Source organism: Rhinolophus sinicus, chromosome X (genome assembly GCF_036562045.2).
Source record: "Rhinolophus sinicus isolate RSC01 chromosome X, ASM3656204v1, whole genome shotgun sequence".
Lineage (NCBI taxonomy): Eukaryota > Metazoa > Chordata > Mammalia > Chiroptera > Rhinolophidae > Rhinolophus > Rhinolophus sinicus.
Window position 1 is genome coordinate 106,641,507 of NC_133768.1, and position 23,708 is coordinate 106,665,214.

General features: G+C 36.7%; 1 pseudogene; it reads left to right on the top strand.

Moving 5' to 3' along the window:
- Window positions 1–293: 293 nt before the first annotated feature.
- Window positions 294–404, top strand: LOC141569806 (U2 spliceosomal RNA; annotated as a pseudogene).
- Window positions 405–23,708: the final 23,304 nt, after the last annotated feature.

Sequence of the window (23,708 nt, forward strand, 5' to 3'; positions counted from 1 at the left end):
CAAGGTCACTGAGCTTTGCATTATGTGAAATTTGAAATCCCACTGCTGAAGTTTACAGACATTTGTTTTCGGCAGAAATTGGGCATACTCGTAAGTCATCGAAAACTTGTATGATGATCCTCTCCTTGCAAACCTTTCACAGCTTTAGTAAAGTCCAAATCAGCAAAACAAGGTGCTTTGGAAACATGTTTACCTACGGATGGAAGTCCGTCATCATGTTCGTCTTCTCAGAAAGCAGTGAAAGACCTTGGATTTTTCCTTTGGGAGCTAGCAATTTATTTGATCAATTTCTTATCACTGCTCAGCCTTTTGGCTAAGATCAAGTGTAGTGTATGTTCTGATCAGTTTAATATTTTATCAATTCTCTCTTATTTCAATTATACTTTGGTTGAATAGCACCTTCGTTTTGTTTGCTCAGAAATAAAAAGAAACTGACTGCTTGGAACTCTGAAGATAACTTGGTGGAAAGTGGTGCTGACTGAGTCAGAACTTCCTCTTGCTACCTACGAGGTCTAACAATTACGTTCGCGAACTCATCCTAGAAAAAGTGCTCCATCCCTCATTGCTGAATATCACTATGGTCACCTTCAAAGTACTCCCCTTGGGAAGCTATGCACTAACACCAGCGCCTAGTCCACCCTTCAGAGCAATTTTGGAACTCTTTTTCTGGAATGGCCATCAGAGCTGTCGTTGTATTACCCTTGATGTCCTCAATGTCATCAAAATGTCTTCCTTTCAATATTTCCTTTATCTTCTGGTAAAGAAAGAAGTCACTGGGTGCCAGATCAGGTGAGTAGGCAGGGTGTTCCACTATAGTAATTTGTTTACTGGCTAAAAAGTCGAGATTCTCGAGATTAGCTCTGAAATGAGTCTTGTAGAAGGTTACAGTTGGCAGCAAGATGTGCTCCTCATGGGAAAGAGTGCACATGAATCAATCTTCACAAAAACTCAGTCAGAGGTCATATTTTTCAAGACTTTTTGAAGCCATTTCCCTCAGCTATTGATTGGATTTCTGAATTGTGTTTGGGGCACCAAAAGAAAAGTTTATAAGCACAATAAATTACATTGATTTCAAATACTTATCATGTTGGAAAAAGAAAGGAGGGCTGTCAGCTGAGAGAGAATATTACTTTTTAGCCCATTATATAGCCAAAAGGAAAGCTGGTTTTAAGGGAAAATCCGTGTTTTAAATCTATCCTAACTTTTGATAAGTTTTAAGCTTTAAAACTGATACCAAGTGTAAAAAAAAAAAATTGATATACCAATGATGTAGTCATCAAAATAAACTTGCTGAAAGCATAGTGTAGCTACTTTTTGTAGTGAATTATCATCAGGTAATGTCACAACACCGTAGAGTAGTTAACCCATCACTTTAGTGACACTTACTGAAAGGGCACAGGTGACAATCCAGCATGTCCTTTAAGAACAAGGTATTAAGTCCTCTCTCTGGTTTGAGGCTATAGAACTTTTTCCCTTTATTCAGTTCGTTCACTGTAAGAATATAACAACTATTCTCATCTTTGAAAACTAGCCAATTTTGCCTGAGCTTATTTCTTCCTGAAAACGCCTTATTAAAATGTTTAAAACGCCTTATTAAAATATTTAAGGTCTAATACAGTACAAGTGTAACCAACACCTGCTAAACTCTGACTCTCTTCAACTAATTTCACGGGAGCTACATGAATAGTGGTCCTATATTTTGCCTTCTAAGGTAGGACAGGTCAGAGTTTGATGAACTATTTCCAATGGCTTACGGTGTTCTACAAATTCTAGTCTGTTATATGTTTTCTCACAGCCTACTGCCCGAGGTCTAAAATCTATAATTTATGTCACATATTTTGGTTGTTTGTTATGTCAGTGCTCCATTTTTGGTGTCATTTCCTATATTACGCAGAAAAGTAATGCTAGCTGCTCTAAAGAAAAAAGTAAAAATCTCAGTGCTCTATCATAGCAAAATATATATTCTGACTCATGCCACAGTCCAATAAGGTGATTCTAAGCTGGCAACTTCCACTTGGTTTTTCAGAAAGCCAGGTACTTTCTATCTTACCATTTTGCCTCTTCTAGGTCCCCGATGTCATCTTAATACAGAGAGCGAATGAAGAAAGGGAGAGAATATAAGATCACTTGTGTCATTTATACAGGCCAAGACTGGCAGTGTTGTGCATCATTTCTGTCTACATTCTATTGGCTAAAATTCAGTACAAAAAACAATGGCTTACAGTAGAAAAAATGTACAGTAGAAAAGGGCTACGTTTTGTTCTCAAGAAGATTAAAGGTGGATATCATCACACAAAATACCAGTATACGAGGCATAACAATTAAGTTCACGAACTTGTTGCAATGATGTTGCTAACCTTTTTTGATATCAGAGGGATTATTCATTATGAATTTGTACCAAGTGGACAGTTAACCAAGTTTACTGTTTAGAAGTGCTGAAAAAGCTGTGTGAAAAGTTAGATGCCTGAACTTTCCACCAACAATTCATGGGTCTCGCATCACGACAATGTACTGGTTTACACGGCACTGTCTGTGAAGGAGTTTTTAGCCAGTAAACAAATAACTGTATCGGAACACCCTCCCTAATCACCTGATCTTGCCCCCAATGACTTCTTTCTTTACCCAAAGATAAAGGAAATATTGAAAGGAAGACATGTTGATGACATTCAGGACATCAAGTGTAATACGATGACAGCTTTGATGGCCATTCCAGAAAAAGAGTACCAAAATTATTTTGAAAGGTGGACTAGGCACTGGCATCAGTGCATAGCTTCCCAAGGGGAGCACTTCAAAGGTGACCGTAGTGATAGTCAGCAATGAGGTACGTAGCACATTCTCTAGGATGTTTGTGAACTTAATTGTCTGACCTCATATCATCTTGTGGGATGATAAAATCTGTGGCCTTCTTTAACTGATGCATCTGCAGAGTGTGCAACTCTTCTTCATAATATTCATAACAGTAGGGCACACCACCAGGAGAGGGACTTTTCCATGGCAAAATTTCCTAGTGAGACCATTAGCAGAGAGGAAATTCAGCAATAGGGTAACCTTATGAACTTTAGGCTTTCATGATTTATTAAAAAGTAAAGCAGCCCTGTCAAACTCAATTAGTGGGTAATTTTTTGAGGCAGTATGATCAGGCTCCAAAGGTAACTCAAACAAGGTTAAAATCGCCACAGAGTAACTCCAGAATAATAAAGGCAGATTTTTTTTTTTTTTCAAAAAATAGTCTGGGGAAAATGAAACAGAAAAAGAAAACATACCAAAAAACCCCACAACTTCCTCCCCAAACTGAGGTGAAATCCTGCATTAAGATTATATTTATAGTTATTACCAATCCTGGCTTTCAATTCCTTTGAACACATAGGCCAGCCTTTGTCTAAATTTACTTGTTGACCATCACCCTCCTCCTGAAACTCATCTTTTTTGACTTCAGAAATCTGGTGAGTCCTCTTAGTTCTAACCTGTAACTAACCTGTAACTGTCCTCAATCTGTTTCAACTAATTCCATTAAAAAATATATTTAGTACCTAATATGTGGAATTTGCTGTACTAGTCACTGTTATAAGAATCATGTGTAAAATATGGTCTTGATCCTTCCCTAAGGAATTTACATGTAATTGAAGAAATGCACATGCTCAAAAACAGATAATGACAATTATAATAAGTACTTTTCCCAGTGCTTATTATCTTCCAGGAGCTCTTATAATTACTTTACAGGTGTTCTCTCACATAACCTTCTAAAGTAAGTACTATTTATACATGATGTATCACACTAACCTCATGAAGGAAGTATTATTATTATCCCCAGTTTATAATAGATCAAAATGAGGTAAAGAGGGGTTAAACAACTTCTCCACGGTCACACATCAAGTAAGTAAATATATTTTTCAAAAGACAGAAAGTGGTAAGAAAATATCAATCCATACAAAGTACTACTTTAGCACAGAAGAGAGAGATTTGTTTTCATTAAGGAATATAGGGAGGACCTCCTAGAGGAGGGGTCTTTGGTCCTGGATATTGCATTCTTTTTCAATTTAATTTAATATTTATTTATTTATGTTAGTTTCAGATGCACGAAACAATGCAATAGCTACACATTTCACTCCCCCCCACAAAGTGACAACTCCCCTCCCCCAATCTACTACCCCTCTGACATCGTATGTAGCTGTTACAATTCCACTGACTCTATTCCCTATGCTGTACTCCACATCCCGTGACTACACACATATATATGTAATCATAGTTGACATACAATATTATTCAGCTCCAGCTTCAGGTGTATAGCGCAGTGGTCAGGCATCTATACCGTCCCTGAAGTGGTCTCCCTAATAGGACAAGTGACCATCTGATACCCTACAAAATCTTTACAACGTTATTGATTACATTTCCCAAACTGTCTTTCATATCCCTGTGGCAATATTGTGGTTACCAATTTGTGCTTTCTAATCCCCTTGCCTTCTCCCTCATTCCTACCCCCTCTCATCTAGCAACGCTTAGTTTTTTCTCTACATTTCTGAGAATATTTCTGTTTACTTTGTTCATTTATTCTGTTCTTTAGATTCCACATATAAGTGAGATCATATGGTACTTGTCTTTCTCCATCTGACTTATTTCACTTAGCATAATGTTCTCTAGGTCCATCCATGGATGCTGCATTCTAATAGTTCTGTTTCTCTGACTGCTTCTTCCCTCAGCACTGCGCTAGCTCACCACTTAAATGTTGGCACCAAAGTGGAGCCAGTACTTTCTCTTTTTGTCTCTTCCCTTCCTTTTCCCTCTACGTGTGATGATCTGAAGCATTCCTGGAATTTATTTCATTCATTCTTTAACCCTCTACATTCTTAAAATTATGGAAGACTTTGAAGAGCTTTTGTTGATGTTGGTTTTATCTAGCAATCTTTTCCATATTGGAAATTCAATGCTAACTTATTAACTTTAAAACAATAATAATAAAACAATTGCATTTCAACATAAATGGCATGTTTTATGAAAAATGATTACATTTTCCAAAACCACAATAAATGTAGTGAGAATAGTATTTCACATTTTTTTCAAAATATCCTAATGTTTGGCTTAATAGAAGACTTAATAGAACCTAACATTTGGCTTAATATCCTGGCTTAATAGAAGAATGCCGGATTTTCCTGTACATTTCTGCCTTCAGTCTGCTGTCCTAAGTTGTTTTGGTTGAAATATGTAAAAAAAAAACTAACCTCATGAGCATACCTAGTCCAAAAACGAAAGAGCATTTTAGTAGCCTTTTCAGATAACTGGATATTTTCCTTTGATACTACACAGAAACTCAACAAACAATTATTTTGTAAAGGTTAGGTGCATTGTGGGCTCCAAAGCCATATGGATGACATTTTCATTCTAGGTTACATTAAAATTCATTGGCCTATCTTGCTCTTTGAGTGGATCTTTTATGCATATGTGATTTCTAATATCACGCATGGCTCATTTGGAAAATGTTTGTAGAGTTATGCAGATCTTCTAAATATTAAATATTTCATCATACAATATAAAAAATCACATTCATTTAGATAACCGCCAGTCTCATCAGAAAAGACTTCACGTACTGGGAAGCTGTCAAACTTTACCATTGAGAGGAAATGCTATCAGTTATTTTCCTTGAAATAATAAGCTCGCTTATATCTTTTTTGATAAAATGTCTGCCAAATACCGGAGCCTGAATAGCCATAGTTTGCCAGTCAGTTGCTGTCGTGCGGGGTGTCATGCGTGGTCTCTGCTCCCGCTCCCTGCACAAGAGCACAGGTGTTGTGTGGGGCGGCCTGCGGGGTCTCTACTCCCGCTCCCCACACAAGAACGCAGGATGTGGCTAGGCCCAAAAGGAACACCCACGGAGCCATAGGTAGGGGAGTCATACCACTGTGGTCTCACTGGAGGCTGGATTCACACGACGTGCAACCTGCTGTCCGCTTTTCTGCCAACCGACTGACGACTCTCCTCCACTCTCCTCAACTCTGCTCCTTTCCCTCCATAGCCGCAGCAGTTATATTAGTGGCCAATGGCTCAATGGTTACAGCTGACGGCCAGCTAGCCACAGCTGACGGCCATCTACCACCCGAGCCAGCACCCCTCCATATGAGGCTGAGAGCCTGGAAACTGCACTCCTGGCTCTGTCCCCACAGTTGCTCTTTAAAGAAAAAATGGGATTCCACAAAAGAGAGCAGCTAGTTTGACTCTCAACTCAGTCGCGCAAAATCCTTTCTGTTAAGAGACAACCAGGATACTGCTGTATGTGGCAGAAGCAGTTTATCCAAATGGCATGACTTTCAGTCTCCACCCTAACAGACCAGCCCATAGAGGGTAGTTGCTTCCTTCCAGTGAGAGCCCTCGATGGCAGAAGGCCTCAAAATTGTTGCCCAGGTGGGGGCCAATGAACACTGAATTAGCCCCATGAGAGAGTCCTATTTTGCTCCTTTTAAACTCCAGTCTCAACCTTGTAAAAACACCAGCAGCTGGAACCTGCACAGAGGTTAACGTGAAGAACCTGGTCAACTTCCTGTTTCCCGCTATTGGGTGTTTACCTTCCTTGTCAATATGACTGACAGGAGAACTTGAGACCCTCTGAAGCTTTCTGATTTTGGAGGAAGGGGGTGTTAATGATAACGTATATCCTATATTTCACCCCACAGTCCATCAATGTGTTCAGTTTTTATGAAAATGCCATGTGCTCCCCTCCCCCCAATTAGGCCTTTAGAAAGTTCAATCGAAGACATATGTTACAGCATTTGAATGCTAAATATTGCATTCTCTTTAGTAAAGCTTTCTGAATTTACACTGGTGCAATCATTACATCTTCCCCTTCCTCGTCTCTACATCGGCCATTGCCAGGACATGCCACAGAGCCCTACTGCCAGTGTTGTTTTAAATGCAGCTTGGAACACATTCTGTCCTTGTTCGAAAGGTTCTCTGAGCTCAACTTGCTAGCAATTCCCTCAATCATCTTCTCTGTCCCATGAAATGAAAGTTCATTCTTCAAGGCCAAATATTTTCATTGCCTGAAACACTGCACTGCTTATCAAGGGCAACTATCTTGAAATACTAAAGTTCAAGTATCATTTTATTCCTGAAACCCTCCACGATGACCCAGTCTATAAGTTATTTAAAAATATTGAATGCCTAATCTATAAAACACACTGTTCTAGAAACTCATAGAGCAATGAACATAAATAATGATCCTGTCCTCAGGAAACTTACAGTCTACTGTGGAGACACTTAATAAAAAAATAAATACATAACATAAAGTTGGGTAGTGATAAGACCCATGAAGAAAAATAAATAAGTGACTGAGGGTTAGACCGGTGAGCTCATTTAGATGGGGATGATGGGGAGGGGGCGGGCTTCTCTGAGGAGATAATATGTAAGCACAGAGACAAATAACCAAGAAGTGGCTGGCCATACAGAAATCCAGATATGTAATTATGGTTGCTTACACTGAGGGTAGAGAGGGAGTATGTAGATTTATTTAAAATAATTTATCATTTTCATCAGAACTATAGCACTTTGGTTTTATGACTCTCACCACCATAATGCTCAGCATATTATATACAAATGTGGATTGCAAGTTACTTGAAAGCAAAGATTGTAGCTTGTCTCTCTTTGTATTCCCAGTGCCAAGAACGGTGCCTGGCATAGAGTAGGCACTTGGTACATGTTTCCTGACTGACCTTTTACCTTCCTAAACCTTCCTGCCTATCTGCACAGATCTGCATGACATCTGCATGGTGCCTTCTCTATATGTCAAATCTACTGCGAGCCTCTTGCATTCCTCCCCGTGATGTTCTAGGCAGGCTTACAAGACACCTTTATAATAAATGAGCTTTCATAGCCATTCTATTAATCACATACAATGGTCAGTTCCAAGTGAACTGCATGTAGAAAAATTCGATCCTCAAATAACTGTTATATGTAATCAGCCGCTTGAACTCACTAAACAAGGTTTAAGTGGTCAGTTGATCCATAAACTAACCCAAAAAGGCAACAGTTGGCTAATTTCATGTGTAATGAACTGTGCCTATTATTTCACCACCTGTAGCTAGTTGTCTATAGATAATTATGCCTTAAGAATGGAAAACTGCCTTTGGAAGGTGAACCAAAGTGGGTGTCCAATATATTATATCGAACAGGCTTCTTATTTATTTATTTATTTATTTATTTATTTATTTTTTTTAATTAAAGATTATTGGGGTGACAATTGTTAGTAAAGTTACATAGATTTCAAGTGTACAATTCTGTATTACATCATCTATATATCACATGGTGTGTTCACCACCCAGAATCGGTTCTCCTTCCATCATCATATATTTGATCCCCTTTACCCTCGTCTCCCACCCCCTCCCCCTTAAGGCTTCTTATTTTAAGCAAGAAAAAAGAATTAGGTCAGAAACAGTTATGGAGAAATGAAGATTATCTCTTAGAATGTTTTTAATTACATCGGTCTTCCACCAAGTTGCTTTGCATATCTGCATATTTAGTGTTGACCTAAGGTTTCTGTTTGAAAAGCAGCAGGCACAGGTCATCGTTCAGCATTTCTACCTCCATCCCTCATTCTGAAGATGTATGCAGATAATTATGTAGAGTACAGGACTCCATAAAATATAACCAGCCTATTCCCTAGGCTAGCTCTCATTAAATCACTGCTCAAACCAACCAGTTGGGATTAAACATTCTCACGGTAAAATAAAGATGTCCTTTAGCAGACGTTTGAGGAGCAAAGTGAAGAGGGGTGTTAGACTCAAGCCTTTGACTTAAATAAAAGTATTTGATAAGCTATGCCTAGTACAAATTACAGGAGACACATACACACACACACACACACACACACCTTAAAATGGTCAAACAACAAGCTAACTGTTAAATATTCCTAAAGGGAGTCTATGTTAATTACACACTCCATCATTGAGTCTGTGACTTTCACATGACATCTCACTGCCAACTTGAAGTTCAATGCCAAGTGAAGGTCATTTAAAAATGAATGGGTTCCAATATGTTCATCTTTCAAGGAAGATGCCTCATTTCACTTCTCGTACAATGGGAGAGAGAAAAAATTCCACAATCCTAAAAGTTGTTCAAATTAACATCTTAGAAGCTGTTTTGTTCATTTTATTCACTTTAAACCAATACAAAGAGCTAATCAACTAATGTACAGAGTATGGTTAAGTAGAGAAAAACACACAGATGGTGTGAGAAATCTGACTGAGCTGCATCAGTAGCTACTCAATAACTTTGTTATTTTAGGCAATGTACTTAACCTCTCTGAGCCACGTCTGTAAAATGAGAACAATATTGACAATTTACCAGAGCATTTGTGATAATTAAGTGAGATAATAGCGGATATTTAAGTGCTTTAGGAAATGTGATAGCCTATTGAACTATGAGATATGACATAATGGTATAAGAGAAATAACATTAACACAGAATAAGAAGATATGTGTTGGGTCCTAACACTGCCACTTACTAGGTATGTTCTTTTGATGAATGTGTAGATGAATGAATGTATAAATGAATAAATGGATTGCAGCAACCATTGTTTAGTGTCACATGGTACTAGGCATTTTAAGAGGCACTGTCAATATAGAGGTGAGTCAGGAATATTGTCTTTCACACAGGGAATTGACACTTTAGGAAGGAAGACTAACAATAAGAGAAAAACCCAGATGGTTTGCTATGCAGAAATAGATAACTGGAACATTATAGAACCCACTTGTGGGCATCAAATGTTGAACCCAGCTTCACCTGACATTTTGATGTTAAGCATATCACTTGATACTAAGTGTATACTAATCATCTAGACAGCAGGCAATTTAAAAATTACACAATTCCCACATGCCACGTAAGTAAGGGTAAAGGCAAAGCATTTTTAAAAAGAGGATCTACAGGTTATTATCGGGTTTCTCAGGGCTAAATTCATAAATCTTTACAGGATCTTAGAGTCATAAAAACCACTAATACTGCAGAACCAAAGGAAAAACAACCAAAGTATAGCTCAGTATAGATTCATGAGCAAGTTCAGCATGGCTCCTCCAATTAAATCTAAAGTCCTTTCAACATAAGCCTCAAATAAAATTTGTTTTTATAATCATTGAATTTCTTTCTTTTCGGACTCATTAATATTAATTACCTTTAGTCCATTTAAGTTATCAATCCAGACAATATATTATTTTACCTACCCACTGATAATTTCCTGCTTTAACACTTACTCCTGTTTCTCTAGAATAAGAAATAATTTTGTGGAAAGTTACTTATGGTCTTTGAAAATTAGAATTAATTTCGAAAAAAGGGAAGCCTGCTTTGCTCTAAATCCCAGATGATTTTTTCCAGGTAATGAAAATTCAAGAGAACAGAATTTGAAAGCACTGAAAATTCTGGTGGCGGAGGGAGGGACTATGATTGCTAAACTTATGAATGGTAAGCTTGGATATATGATTTCCTTGGATTCTCATAACATTATTATAAAAAGGGAGAGAACAGACATTCATCTGCTACTTTAACTAAAGGCTAATGTCTGTATGATAGGGAATTGATAAAAAGCAGTGAGGATTACTCTGAAAAAAGATCAAACATTCCCATGAAGAATTCAACATTAAGTGGGATCTGACAAACTTGAACTGAAAGCAGCTGAATGGGGCTGGGGAGCTCCGAAGCACTGGAGATGGAAAGTTCTCTAATTGCAGTGGGCAAGTCTTGCAACCTCAGAAATTAGTTTCTCTCAATTTGATATCCAAAGTTTGAATCAAAAGACTGCAATGCAAGCTTTGTTAAGAATATAGATGATGTAATACAGAATTGTACACCTGAAATCTATGTAATTTTACTAACAATTGTCACCCCAATAAATTTAATTAAAAAAAAAAAAAAAAAAAAAAAAAAGAAACAATGGCCACTCAACTATGAGGTATTTTCCCAACTCTTATATGACCCGAAAGTAAGAAAATGACGACAGCTTTGAATTTCATGTGCCTCGGGTTTACGATTTCTAATCATTTCTGCTCACCAGTCTGAGGTAAACATTCTGCCATCCATCCTAGTCCTAACTTGTAAATCATTGCCCTGTATTGAAGGCCTCTAAGAAGACGTCAGGAAATGTACCTGTGTCAAAACTATGCCTGTACATAGTCCACATGTTTTGTCTGAAGCTTTCTTTAAGGAGTGCTTCCGGTATGACAGAAGCATACACCACGTTAGGGCTCCACATTCTTCTACTGCTCCCATCAAACCAGATGCCTTTTCTCCCTGGTTTGGCTCCAAGTCACAGGGGCACCCAGAGTCACTGCCTTTTCTCTGCTTCACTCTATGTGAACTAATCTGTGCTTCCATTTTTGAATTTTTAATGTGGTGTGCAAACAGAGCAGTGTTATCTAACTCTGTAGAAGATTTAAACATTATTATAGTACTCCCCCCACCCCCGGTATCTGCGGTTTTGCTTCCCATGGTTTAAGTTACCCGCGGTTTCAGTTACCTGTGGTCAACCATGGTCCAAAAATATTAAATGGAAAATTCCAGAAATAAACAGTTCATAAATTTTAAATTGAATGACATTCTGAGTAGCATGATGAAATTTCAATGCTGTCCCGCCTGGAACATGAATTATCCCTTTGTCCAGCATCTGAGAGAGAGAGAAGAGAGAGAGAGAGAGAGAGAGAGAGAGAAAGAGAGACACCCCATTCACGTAACTTTTATTACAGTACATTGGTATAATTGTTCTATTTTATTAGTTATTACTGTTAATCTCTTACTTGCCCAATTTATCAATAACTTTAGCATAGGCATGTATACATAGGAAAATACATAGTATATATAGGGTTCAGTACTATTCATGGTTTCAGGAATCCACTGGAACGTATCCCCCACGGATAAGGTGGAACTACTGTATAATTCATAAACTGAGAAATGTGCCTCCCCAAACATATTTGACTCTTGTTCCTTTATTTCTGTTTTAAAATTTTCCTTTGTTTCATATATCACACATTTATATAGCACCTGCCATGTGTTTTACAAGTATTAACTCATTGAAACCCAATAAGAGTTCTGAGGAAGTACCCCTATCTTATAACAGGGAAACTGAGGCATAAAACAGTTAGGCACTCTGCCCAAGGTCACAGAGCTAATAAGTGGGTTCAAACTCCATCAGTCTGGCTCCGCAGACTGTATTTTAACCAACATGCATCCCATCTGAGAGCCAAATATTAAGCTAGAAAAGAGGGATATAAGGTATTGTGCTGGTCTCACGTGGATATGATTATAAAGTGATACTAGCTTAACTATGACTTTCTGAGATGAGTGATAAATCTTTTAGTCATCTCTGGAATTATAAATGATTAGTTTAAGAAAATGTGGAGTGTTAGGGGAGTACAAGTTGATTAAAGACTTCTAGCAATCTTTCCCTACGTATCAACTGCTAATCAGAATTAACACCCTTAGTTAGAGTTTATTTCTTCAATTCACTAACTATAAGGTAATATTTTGATGTTGACAAAAATCCTATTCAGAATCACATTGTGCATCCCATAAGAAAAGTAATTAAAATTTTATAAATCCAATTAAACAGAAATATCTTCATTTTTGCATAGTACCCTAAGACAAACTTTATCTCAATTTTAGAAAAACCCCCAAATATTGTCTTCCATCCTTCTCTGAATATTCTTTATTATAAGAAGCTGTCCCTGTAAATACCCATGGTTAATTCCCCCCCCCCAGGTTTAAATACCATTTAAAGTTAATTTTATCATTTGTTTATTCCATCAAATTATACAGTGCATTTTCCACAGTGTCACTGAAGACAAGCAGCTCTGATTTTGAAGAGTATTAATACATAAGTACGATTGACTTTTCCCCATCTTTCTTGTTCTTGTCTTTGTAACAATGAAAATCCTAGCATCTCACTTTGGGACTGAGACTACTGGAATTTAGAAGACAGAGTTTATCTCTGGACAATAGTTAGAGAGAAACAATACTGAGAAGTGTCACCTAATGTATGCTAATACATTTTCTATAAAAAACAAAACAAAACTTTTTTCATGCCCCCAATTTTGGCCAGAATACACATTCTATGTCCTTTTTGGATATTTACTCTGCGTATCGGCATAGTCAAAGTTCTGAGAAATCCTACAATGAAGGCGAAGCTAATTGGATGTACCTGTTATTCCATAAGAAGCAATCAACTGAAATTTCTTACACCTATCACGTGCACTGGGAAGTCTACTAAGCGCTGGATATACAGTGCTATAAAAAAGAGGCAGGTTTGCTGGAGATGAGAACTGGGTGCACAGGGGAATGGACGTGAAGTCTCGTAGGGGCAACATGTAGCTCTACCACTCAGAAGTGTGCTCTACACAACCACTCCACCCTGAGGACATCGGATGGTTCTCTGCATTAGAAAGCCATGGCCGTTGTCCTGGCAAAATGGCGTCTGACCTCAATAAGAGGACTGGTAATGCAGGAAGATTAGAAAGGAGGGGCAAATATGAGTGGTAGTGTTTAAGTAGAATCTATAGAAATAACAGATACTCACTGTGAGAAGGGGCAGAGGATTTCATCCAGTTTAGAATCTGCCAAACTACTACATTCCTGGAAATACCAGTTTCTCAGGAAACATTTCTCTGGTCAAGTCATTTGGAGAAATTTCAAAGTCTGTTCTTCTGTTGGAGACTGATAATGTACATTAACATTTACATGGAAGCTCTCCTCTAAAAAACCATGCTTACGTGTCTTTGAACTTTATTTCCCAGATATATGTGTCCACATAATCTTTTCCTTTATTTCAGTAAACACAACTGAATGGGGGACAATTCGCAATTGATTGTGTTGTTCAAACAGCCTAGAATTATAGCAGCTTAAAACTAGAAGAGACATAATTATCACCAAGGAAATAATACCTCTTGACTTCCAGGCAGCATTTATTTATTTATTTTTTATTTTTTTTATTTTTTTGGCAACCAACATAATACTACTTTTCTGCCTGAAAGCTAGGGCTTAGTGAAATTCCTCAAATATCCTTATTCTATGACCGAATGGGGAAAATTAAAAAAAATGAATTTGTTGCAACAGTTGATTCTTAATTTGATGTATCATGGAGTATATCTTATACAGTGGTATCAGGTTTTGAGCTCAGGCTCTCTCAGCATGAGTGTTTTCAATGCACAATAATGGGCAACAGAGCAATTAGAATGCAGAGAGTGAGTAACCAAGAGAACTACAAAATAAATGGACCTAATTTTCCCTAGAGAGTGACAGCATTGCAGGTGTCTGCATAGCAATCTCTGTTTTATTATTACGTTTCATCTCTGTATAAACTTTAAATATGTCTAAATGTGTATCAACACTGAATTGAAAAATATATCCATTGCATATACACACGTGTGCACACACACACACACACACACACACACACACACACACGGCCAAATCACAACTTGCATGATATTTCTGATAGAATGGATGAGATATTAAATATTGAGCCAGAGCAACCCAGAAAAATTATCTTTTGTAAGGTGAGTGATGGCTTTGATATAAAATTTCCAGGAAGTTTACACCACTTATAATTAGAGGTCGATGGCTTGAAGTTTACACTTTATGATGAACACTATTCTATGGAATAATATATCAGCACCTTTATTCAATTTATGTATGTATTACGGCTGTCTCAAAAGTAATTTTGTGTATTCCATCATAGCCCTGCTGATAAACACTTTCTTCAGCTACGTCCATAGAAAAGTAGCATCGATGATATGTGTGTCTTGGAAACTCATTTTAAGAGAATGTAGAGCCTAACTTACTCAAGTTATTTTTTTATATATCAAGGTTTTGTTTTTTCCTTCCCATGTAAATATAATATACATACATAAAAGCACTCATGTCACAAGTGTACAGCTCAAATTATTTTCAAAACTGAACAAACTTAAACAACTAGTCCCCAGATCAAGAAATAGAACATTACCAACCTCCCAGGAGAATCTATTGTAATCTCTCATACATAATACTTTCCCCAGTAGTAACCACTCTCATAATTTCTAACACCATAGAGAAGGTTTGCCAGTTTTCGATCTTGATGTAAATGGAGTCATAAAGTATATGTTGTTTTGTGTCTGGCATTTCACTACACATTATGCCGGTGAGACTTTTTCATGTTGCATTTCATTGCAGACTGTTCATTCTAATTGTTGTATAGTATACTACTGTGCGACTATACCATATAATTATCCATTCTACTATTTGTAAACTTTTATGAAATTCGTATTTTGTGAAAATATTTCACATTTATATTGGGTATATATCGAGGAATGGGATTCAACGTCAAAAAGTGTGCCTATGTTCAACTTTCCTCATTGCAAATCAGTGTTCCTTTACTCACAAATAAAGTAAACATATAAGGGTGGATTTGCTTCTGAATATTCTCTTCCATTTGTCAATTTGTCTAGCCTTTCGCTAATATCACACAGTCTTAATTACTATGACTTATAGGTCTTTATATTTATAGTAAATCTTCTAACTTAGTTCTTCCACTTCAAAATCTCCTTGCTTGTGTTTGGCCCTTTGAAATGCCACAAAAATTTGAGTCAGCTTGTCAACTTCCACAAAAATAAACCTACTGGGCTTTTGACTGGGATTGTGTTTAATCTATAAATTGATTATCAATGAAATGATATTTTATGATATTAAGACTTTCAGTATATGAATATGGAATGTTCTTTATTTTATTTAGGTGATCTGTAATTTTTCTCAATAATGTTTAATAGTTTAATTTTAGAGGCCTTTTACATCTTTTGTTAGAGCTACTCCAAGTTGTTATAAGTCTTCCAAATTTTTTGTTATTTTTCAAGATTATTTAGGCTCTTCCAGGTCCCTCACAATTCAATTTAAATTTTAGAATCAATGTTTCTAATAGCATGCTGGGAATTTTGATGGAAATTGCTATATATCTATAGGTTAATATGGAAAGAAGTGAGACCTTTGAAATAATGAGCCTTCCTACCAATGAGCACGATATATCTATTTACCTTTAACTTCATTTAACTTCTTTCACAATTTTATGCACATAGATATAAAATTCCTCAACAATTTATTAGCAAATCCAATGGAACTATATTTAAAAAGAACTCTACACTACTAGTAAATAGTATTTATTTCAGGTAGGCAAGCAAGGCTGGTTCAACACTAGGAAAACAAGCAATGTAACTGACCGCATTAACAGACTAAATTATAAACATTATAATATAGGCATAGATGTGGCTTTCTAAATTTCCCCATAAATAAAGGTGTTTTTCAAAGTCCTTATTCACCTAAATAACTCTTTCTCTAGCTTTTCATCCAAGGTTTTTAGCATGTCTGTAGTTTGTCCCAACTGTAATCTTTGCCCCAAGGTGGAGGCTAGAAGTCTAAGGTCAAGTGTTGGCAGGGTTGGTTCCTTCTGAGGCCTGAACAGACAAACAGTCTTCAAATAAAAGAACAAAATCGGTAGGAGTCACACTTCCCAATTCCAAAAGTTGGTACAAGGCTCCAGTAATCAAAACAGTATGTTAATGACATAAAGAGAGACACATAAATGAATGGATTAGAATCCAGATTTTAGAAATAAACCCACGTGTATATGGTCAAGTGATTTTTGACCAGGCTGCCAAGATCATTCAATGGCAAAAGAACAGTCTCTTCAGTAAATGTTATTGGGATGAGCAGATAATCCACATACAAAAGTATGAAAACTGGACTTCATTTCACACTATTTACAAAATTTAACTTAAAATAAACCAAAGACGTAGCTATAAGAACTAAAATCATAAAATTTAGAAGTAAGCATATGGTTAGTAATAGGCTGGGGGAGAATGCTACACGCCTGGAGAAGTGTAAGGGACACCTTAAAAAAAGACCTTGGTTTTGGCAATGCTTTCTTAAATATGACAACAAATGCACAAGCAACATATGGAAAAAAAGAGATAATTTGAGCTTCATCAAAATTTTAAAAATTGGGGATATCAAATGACACTAGCAAAAGAATAAAAGATAACACAGCTATCTGATAAGGCTCTAGTATCCAGAATATATAAAAATCTCTTACAACTCATCAACAAGAAGACAAATGACCCAATAAAAATGGGCTAAGGTCTTGAACAAATATTTATCCAAGGAAGATATACAAATGGCCAACAAGCAAATAAAAAGATGCTCAACATCATTAATTAGTATAGAAATGCAAGTCAAAACCATATTGAAATATTACTTCACACCTAGTAGGTGGGCTATAATTTATAAAAATGAAAATAACAAGTGATGGAGAGGATGTGGAGAAATTGGAGCCCTCATATGTTGCCAGTAGAGAATGTAAAATGGTGTAGCTGCTATGGGATACAGTTTGGTGGTTCCTCAAAAGTTAAATAGAATATAACCCAGCAATTTCACTCCTTGGTGTAGATCTCAAAGAACTGAAAACAGCTGTTCAAATAATGTTCACACTAGCACTACTCACAACACCCCCAAAGTAGAAACAATCCAAATGCCCATTAACTGATTAAAGGATAAAATGTGGTATACCCATACAATGGAATAGTATTTGGATACAAAATAAATAAAGTACTGATATCTGCTACAACATAAATTGACCCTTGAAAATATTATGCTAAGTGAAAGAAGCCACATACAATATGTCACATGTTGCATGATTCCATTTATACAGAATATCCAGACTAGGTAAAACCACAGAGAGAAAGCAGATAAGTGATTGTCGGGGGCTAGTGGGAGGGATAAGTGTCCTTTAGTTTTAGAGGTAAGAGCCATTTAGTGGACAATTGTACCTATAAGGAAATAATCGAAAAGTCAGGCATATTCCCCACTTTACTTGAGTCACAGACCTAGGTAGACGTGTGTATGTGGGGGTGGGCGGGTGGGACTGTGGCTTAGTTGCCCATCTGGAAGCTCACCATTCAAACAGAAAGTTGAGAACCATATGATTTCACTGATATGTGGTATATAAACCAAAAACAACAAAAGAACAAGACAAACAAATGAGAAACAAAAACTCATAGACACAGACAATAGTTTAGTGGTTACCAGAGGGTAAGGGGGGAGGGGGTGGTAGATGAGGGTAAACGGGGTCAAACATATGGTGATGGAAGGAGAACTGACTCTGGGTGGTGAACACACAATGTGATATATAGACGATGTAATACGGAATTGTACACCTGAAATCTATATAACTTTACTAACCATTGTCACCCCAATAAACTTTAATTAAAAAAAACAACAACAGTGAGATAGATTTGCAAGAAGAGACTAGTGTTTCAGCAGAGTATGGAAATACTTTCATAAGTATCCAAGAGGAATTTGATTCACTCTGTAGAAGTGGATGATGGTAGGCTTGAATTAGTATTAGAGAGTCTTGATAGCATAATTAAAGTGTATGCATTTCCTCACAGGTGTAATAAAGATTGACAAGCCTGAATATTTGATGGGGGAAAGACATTAACTTGTCAGTATTCACTCTCATCCCCCAAGCAAATTTTGCTTCTGCAAGGTCAGCTCTTTCCCTCCCCAAGTCCGTAAGTATGGGTCTGTATTTGCCAAAGTGACTCATGAGATTTTAATGAAGCAGTATCATGAGTAGAAAAAAATTAGAAAAGAACCCAGATGACCTAAATTAATCTACTTCTTTAAGACCTGAAAAGGAGGAGTGAATATGAACAAGAAAACTGACTGGTTATCAGAGGGAGTATGTGTTTGGTGAACGAGAAATGATGAAGCAGTTTCTAAGAGAGAGATGGGATGGAGGAAAGACAATTCTGAGAAATGTCGCTATATTGTCTGGAGCAAATACTCTACAATGTTTGTCAAGGAGATGAATGTCAATGTGGAGTTCTTTTAAAATTTCTTTTGGCAACTATACTGTTTCTGACAAGCAACTCCTAGAGTCTTGGCTAGACAGACCCTAGCTTATGTTAAGAATTCTATATTGATTTTCTCTAGGTGATGAGATTTCTGGTGGTTGTTTTGCTTCTCCCATATCTCACTTATTTTAAAAAAATACAGTGATAATACATTATTTTATATCCATAACTAATTTTTTTAGACCAACATAACTTTTCACTAGTTGAAATAATAAACAAAATCTATGAAAACGTGGGAGTGGGGGCGTAGAAAGACTGCAAGTTAGTAAAGTAGTACAAGAAACTTTCAAGTTTCTCTTAAATATAAAAAATGTTGAAGTATTATATTTAAAATGCTGTAAAAATTTTCACACTCACTGACTTCCTAAAAGTGTCTGCATCATTGCAGAGTAGCCTAATGCATGTGTGGGGGTTAAGAATGAGTCACCCTAAGATGCGCCTCTGTGGTATGCAGACTGTTTTAAGCTAAAAGCAACTTTAGCCATAGGCTCAAGAAAAACTTCTGTCCCTCCCATAACTACCTGGAAGAACTTGCCCATAATAAGCGATTATCAGAGATAACCTGTTCTGGCCTATCTATAGGGCAGGACAAACTTCTATTTACTAAAGCATCTGCTCTTCGAATCATCTTGCAATGACCCGTTGAGGCCCTCAAGGCACCTTATGTCATCCCTAGCTCAGGATGTGCTATATCCCCATGTTCCCTTTCTGTCTCTGAACCTCTCTTGCTTGTGGGGGTCTGTGACTGTTGTGCACACGAGGTTCCCGTATGTATGTATGTATTCAATTTGGTTATTTTCTCTTGCTAATCTGTCTCATGTCTACTTGAGTATTAGACCAGCCAGAAAAACCTTGAGGGTAGAGGAAAGTTTATTCCTCCTTCACACAAGCATTATGTTTGTAAATAAATGTATAATAGAATACACATTAATTATATGTTAAGTTATATATACATATGTATTCATGTATGTATATTTAATAACAAAAGTTATTTGAGTTACTTGAAGAAAACATTGATTTAAAAAAAGCATAGAGGGATTTTTTTGAAGTCACAATTTCTCTTTGAGCCATTTCAATCTGGTTTATGATTCTATACTAAAAAAGCTACTGTCAAAGTTACCAATGGCATCCATATTGCTAAATCTATGAAAACGTTTCTATCTTCCTTTTACAAAAACCCTCAATAGTATTCTACAAAGTTAAAAAAACAGTCCTTCCTGAGGCAATTTTCCTCTTTCAGAAGTCCTTTCCCTCCATTTAATCCACAAATAGAATTTTTTTTTATTTCTAAATCACAAATCATTTACAAATGTTCTCATATAGGTAGATTATACAAGTTTAAATCTTGTTATTATTTCTATGAATAGGGTCCATTTTTCTGACTGGCGTTTCTTATTCCTTCTTTTTTACTGTGGTAAAATACACATAACATAAACATTACCCTTTTTACATCTAAAGTGTTACAGCTCAGTGGTATTTAGAACAGTCTGCAGTTGATCACTGGGTTTATTCTCCCTAGCTGGCTTCAGATAAATACACGGGAATGAGTAGGCGAATAATTGCCCTGGTGCCTTGATTCTATTTGTGACTCTGTCACAATGGAAAGAAAATAATGGCCACAAGTTCAAACATGAGCACCAGGTTCACTCTTTGAAGAGTTCACCTAATAAGAAATATAAAATCTGTTTATATGTGTCTAACAAGCTTCCTTTTGTGGGGAAATGCGATCTCAAGATGCAGAACTATATCTGCATCTTATCAGAAAAATTTGTGAAAGACTTTGAAATGGACAAAAAAGGCCTATTCAGGGAAAGTAAGCATTATCTAATTCTGATTCTATGAGGTTTGCCTCTCCATCATCTTTTGAGCTATTTACAACTCTGTGTGTTGTAGATAACTGATAGAAGTGCAAAGCACTATCTGAAGACCTCATTACTACTGGGGGAACAATCAATTTACTTCTCTCCCCATCCAGAAGCTAAAACCAGTCTTGTATCTATCGTGTTTCCCGTAAATTAAGACCTAGCCAGACAATCAGCTCTAATGCGCCCTTTGGAGCAAAAATTAATATAAGACCCGGTAGTATATTATATTGTATTATATTATATTATTATATTTTATATTAAAGACATGGTCTTATATTATAGTAAAATAAGACCAGGTCTTATATTAATTTTTGCTCCAAAAGACGCATTAGAACTGATGGTCCGGCTAGGTCTTATTTTCGGGGAAACACGGTACTTGTAAATTCCATCTCAGCACTCCTGATTGATCTGTGTAAGCATGGTATGTAGAATTCTCCCTTGAGCCAGCTGTAACACATTACTGGTTCCTTTGCTAATTAATTAATTAATTAAATGAAAAATCTGAAACATTTTCTTTTTTTTAAATTAAAGTTTATTGGGGAGACAATTGTTAGTAAAGTTACATAGATTTCAGATGTACAATTCTGTATTACATCATCTATATCTCACATTGTGTGTTCAACACCCAGAGTCAGTTCTCCTTCCATCACCATATATTTGACCCCAACATTTTCTCTTTATATTCATGTGAGAGCCATGATTTCAACTTTTATATTTCAGTATCCTTTACCAGTTTTGAAGGCCCTCCATCGATATTCCAAATGGATTGTGTTGATGAAGAAGTATACCTTATCGATAGCTTAAACTTTGTTATGCATTTTCTTGGCTCCCAGAGGTGAATCCCCAGTGTCAATGTAACTTTGTTGACTCCCTGTTTCTTTAGTCTCCCCTGCCCCCTGCGCCCCCGATGATTTAACATTTTGTTTTTGTTTCTTTCATGGCTGATTAGTTATTCCTCTTTGATGGCAGCAATGACTGGGAATTTGGTTTTATGGTCCGACCATTTGGTGATCTCTGTACATGGATTAATGGTTTATAAAGTTCTTGTCTCTGGTGAGTGAAAGACAACAAAGAATATGGCCTGTTAGCTTTTGTTTGTCTATTGTGTACTTTGAGACCAAATCAATTGGGTATTTTGTACCCACTAGGAAGGAATAGGCCTCTTTGGCATGTGGACTGGCGAGTTTACTGTGTTTCTAAATCTCTTATGTTTCTTGATGTTGAGCTAAGGTTGGTAAATTTTAACAGCAAGCTCTTTCTGTCTCTGTACGATTATGTGCCTTTCATTCAGAAAGGCTATTACTTCTCATTGTGTTGAGTGTGAAATGTTCTTATCTCCAGAGAGAACTAAAAAATTAGACTATAAAGTCTCTTCTTAGATTAAAAGAGATCTTTTCTCATTGGTTTATACAGGAAAATAAGCACATAGAAAATCAAATATACATAAAATCCCCAGAAAATATACAAACTGAAATTCTAATGCATTAAATATGCTATACTTAAAAAGAATTATTCTTAGAAACTAACTTATTCTTAGGAACTCACTTAGAAACCTTTTGGGAATCCAATTTCATATCATGAAAGCAAAAGTTTGGTAAACAAGAGTAGTTTAATAATTTGAAATAAAACATCCATGTCTTCTCTGACTTATCAGCATTAAGTATATTACACAAGCATACTATATTCCACTCAGATTTGTTTTTTGATCAAGTAAGGTAATATCAGTCCTCAATAATTAAGATTATGAAAACTGCAACCTGTGTTCCCAATAATATTGAATCATTATTTCGATAGACTTTATTTCAACAGTAATTATGTTTTGTAGTACTCATATATCAGTATGTCAGCGTGAGGATAACTGTCAAGGTGGTTAAGTAAGTGAAAACCTTGAACTATTGTTAAATTGAGTAAAAATATGAGTATTGTTGAATACCTACATTAATTTCTAAGTAATGAGAATATTGAAACCGTTACCGCAGACTCAAGGGGTCTGCTTGCCTGCATGCGTCCAAGCCAAAAGAAAACAGGAGCAGGAGTTTGCAGCAATGAAAGTAAAGGTTTATTTAAGGAGTTGGCGCCAAGCCCGGAGACACAGGTGAGCTAATGCTCTCAAAAACCTGGCTCCTCGATGGCCTCTAAGGCTACATTATATAAGGAGAAAATCATTAATCATGGTTACTATGGGAGCTGGGGTGGTGGGCTCTTCTGATTGGTCGGGGCTAAGGCAGGGAGGGATTGATCGTGGCTCCAGTTCCTGGTGTCAGTCATGGCTTTGTTTGGTCCGGTTCCCAGGGGATGTGGTCCGTGGGGCTGTTCTGCCTTCATGAGTCCGGAGCACAAACATAACTTAGGCCAAGGTGTTTCACTAAAACCTTATTCTAGAGGCTTGGTTATTGTATCTTGGTCACCATACACCTGAAGCTTCATTCTTAAATGAATTTGGTGTTGACCGGAACCCAATGTCTTAAGGGTTTAATGATGAAAAGGAGTGGACAGACAGTATATGTACAGGCAGGAAGATCTGGGGAAAGAAGGCAAGTGAGTCATAGTTCTATCAGGCTAAACAAAGCTAGTTTGGATTAAAGCAATATGCATGCTAAAGACATGAAATTCACATGTGGTTACAAAACACTGATTACTAAGCATAATTTTAAGCTTATATGCTTTTGCCTTTTATATTTATATGCTATTGAGTTTAAAATGTGGACCATAATAGTGTGTCGATTTTTGCAACTTAAGAGCTATGCAGGTATGTGTGGCTATAAAAAAAATAGTGCTGTGTGTGCTCATGAGCTTTGGTGATTGGCTAAAATGTTTCTATAACACAGTTCTCCATTATTACCCCCTAGGTTTCTCTGGGAAATAGCATTTTGGTACATTAGTGAAAGAATACCTTTCATATGAATAGTTGAGACTGTATTTTGAAGCAAAGGTAATAGAA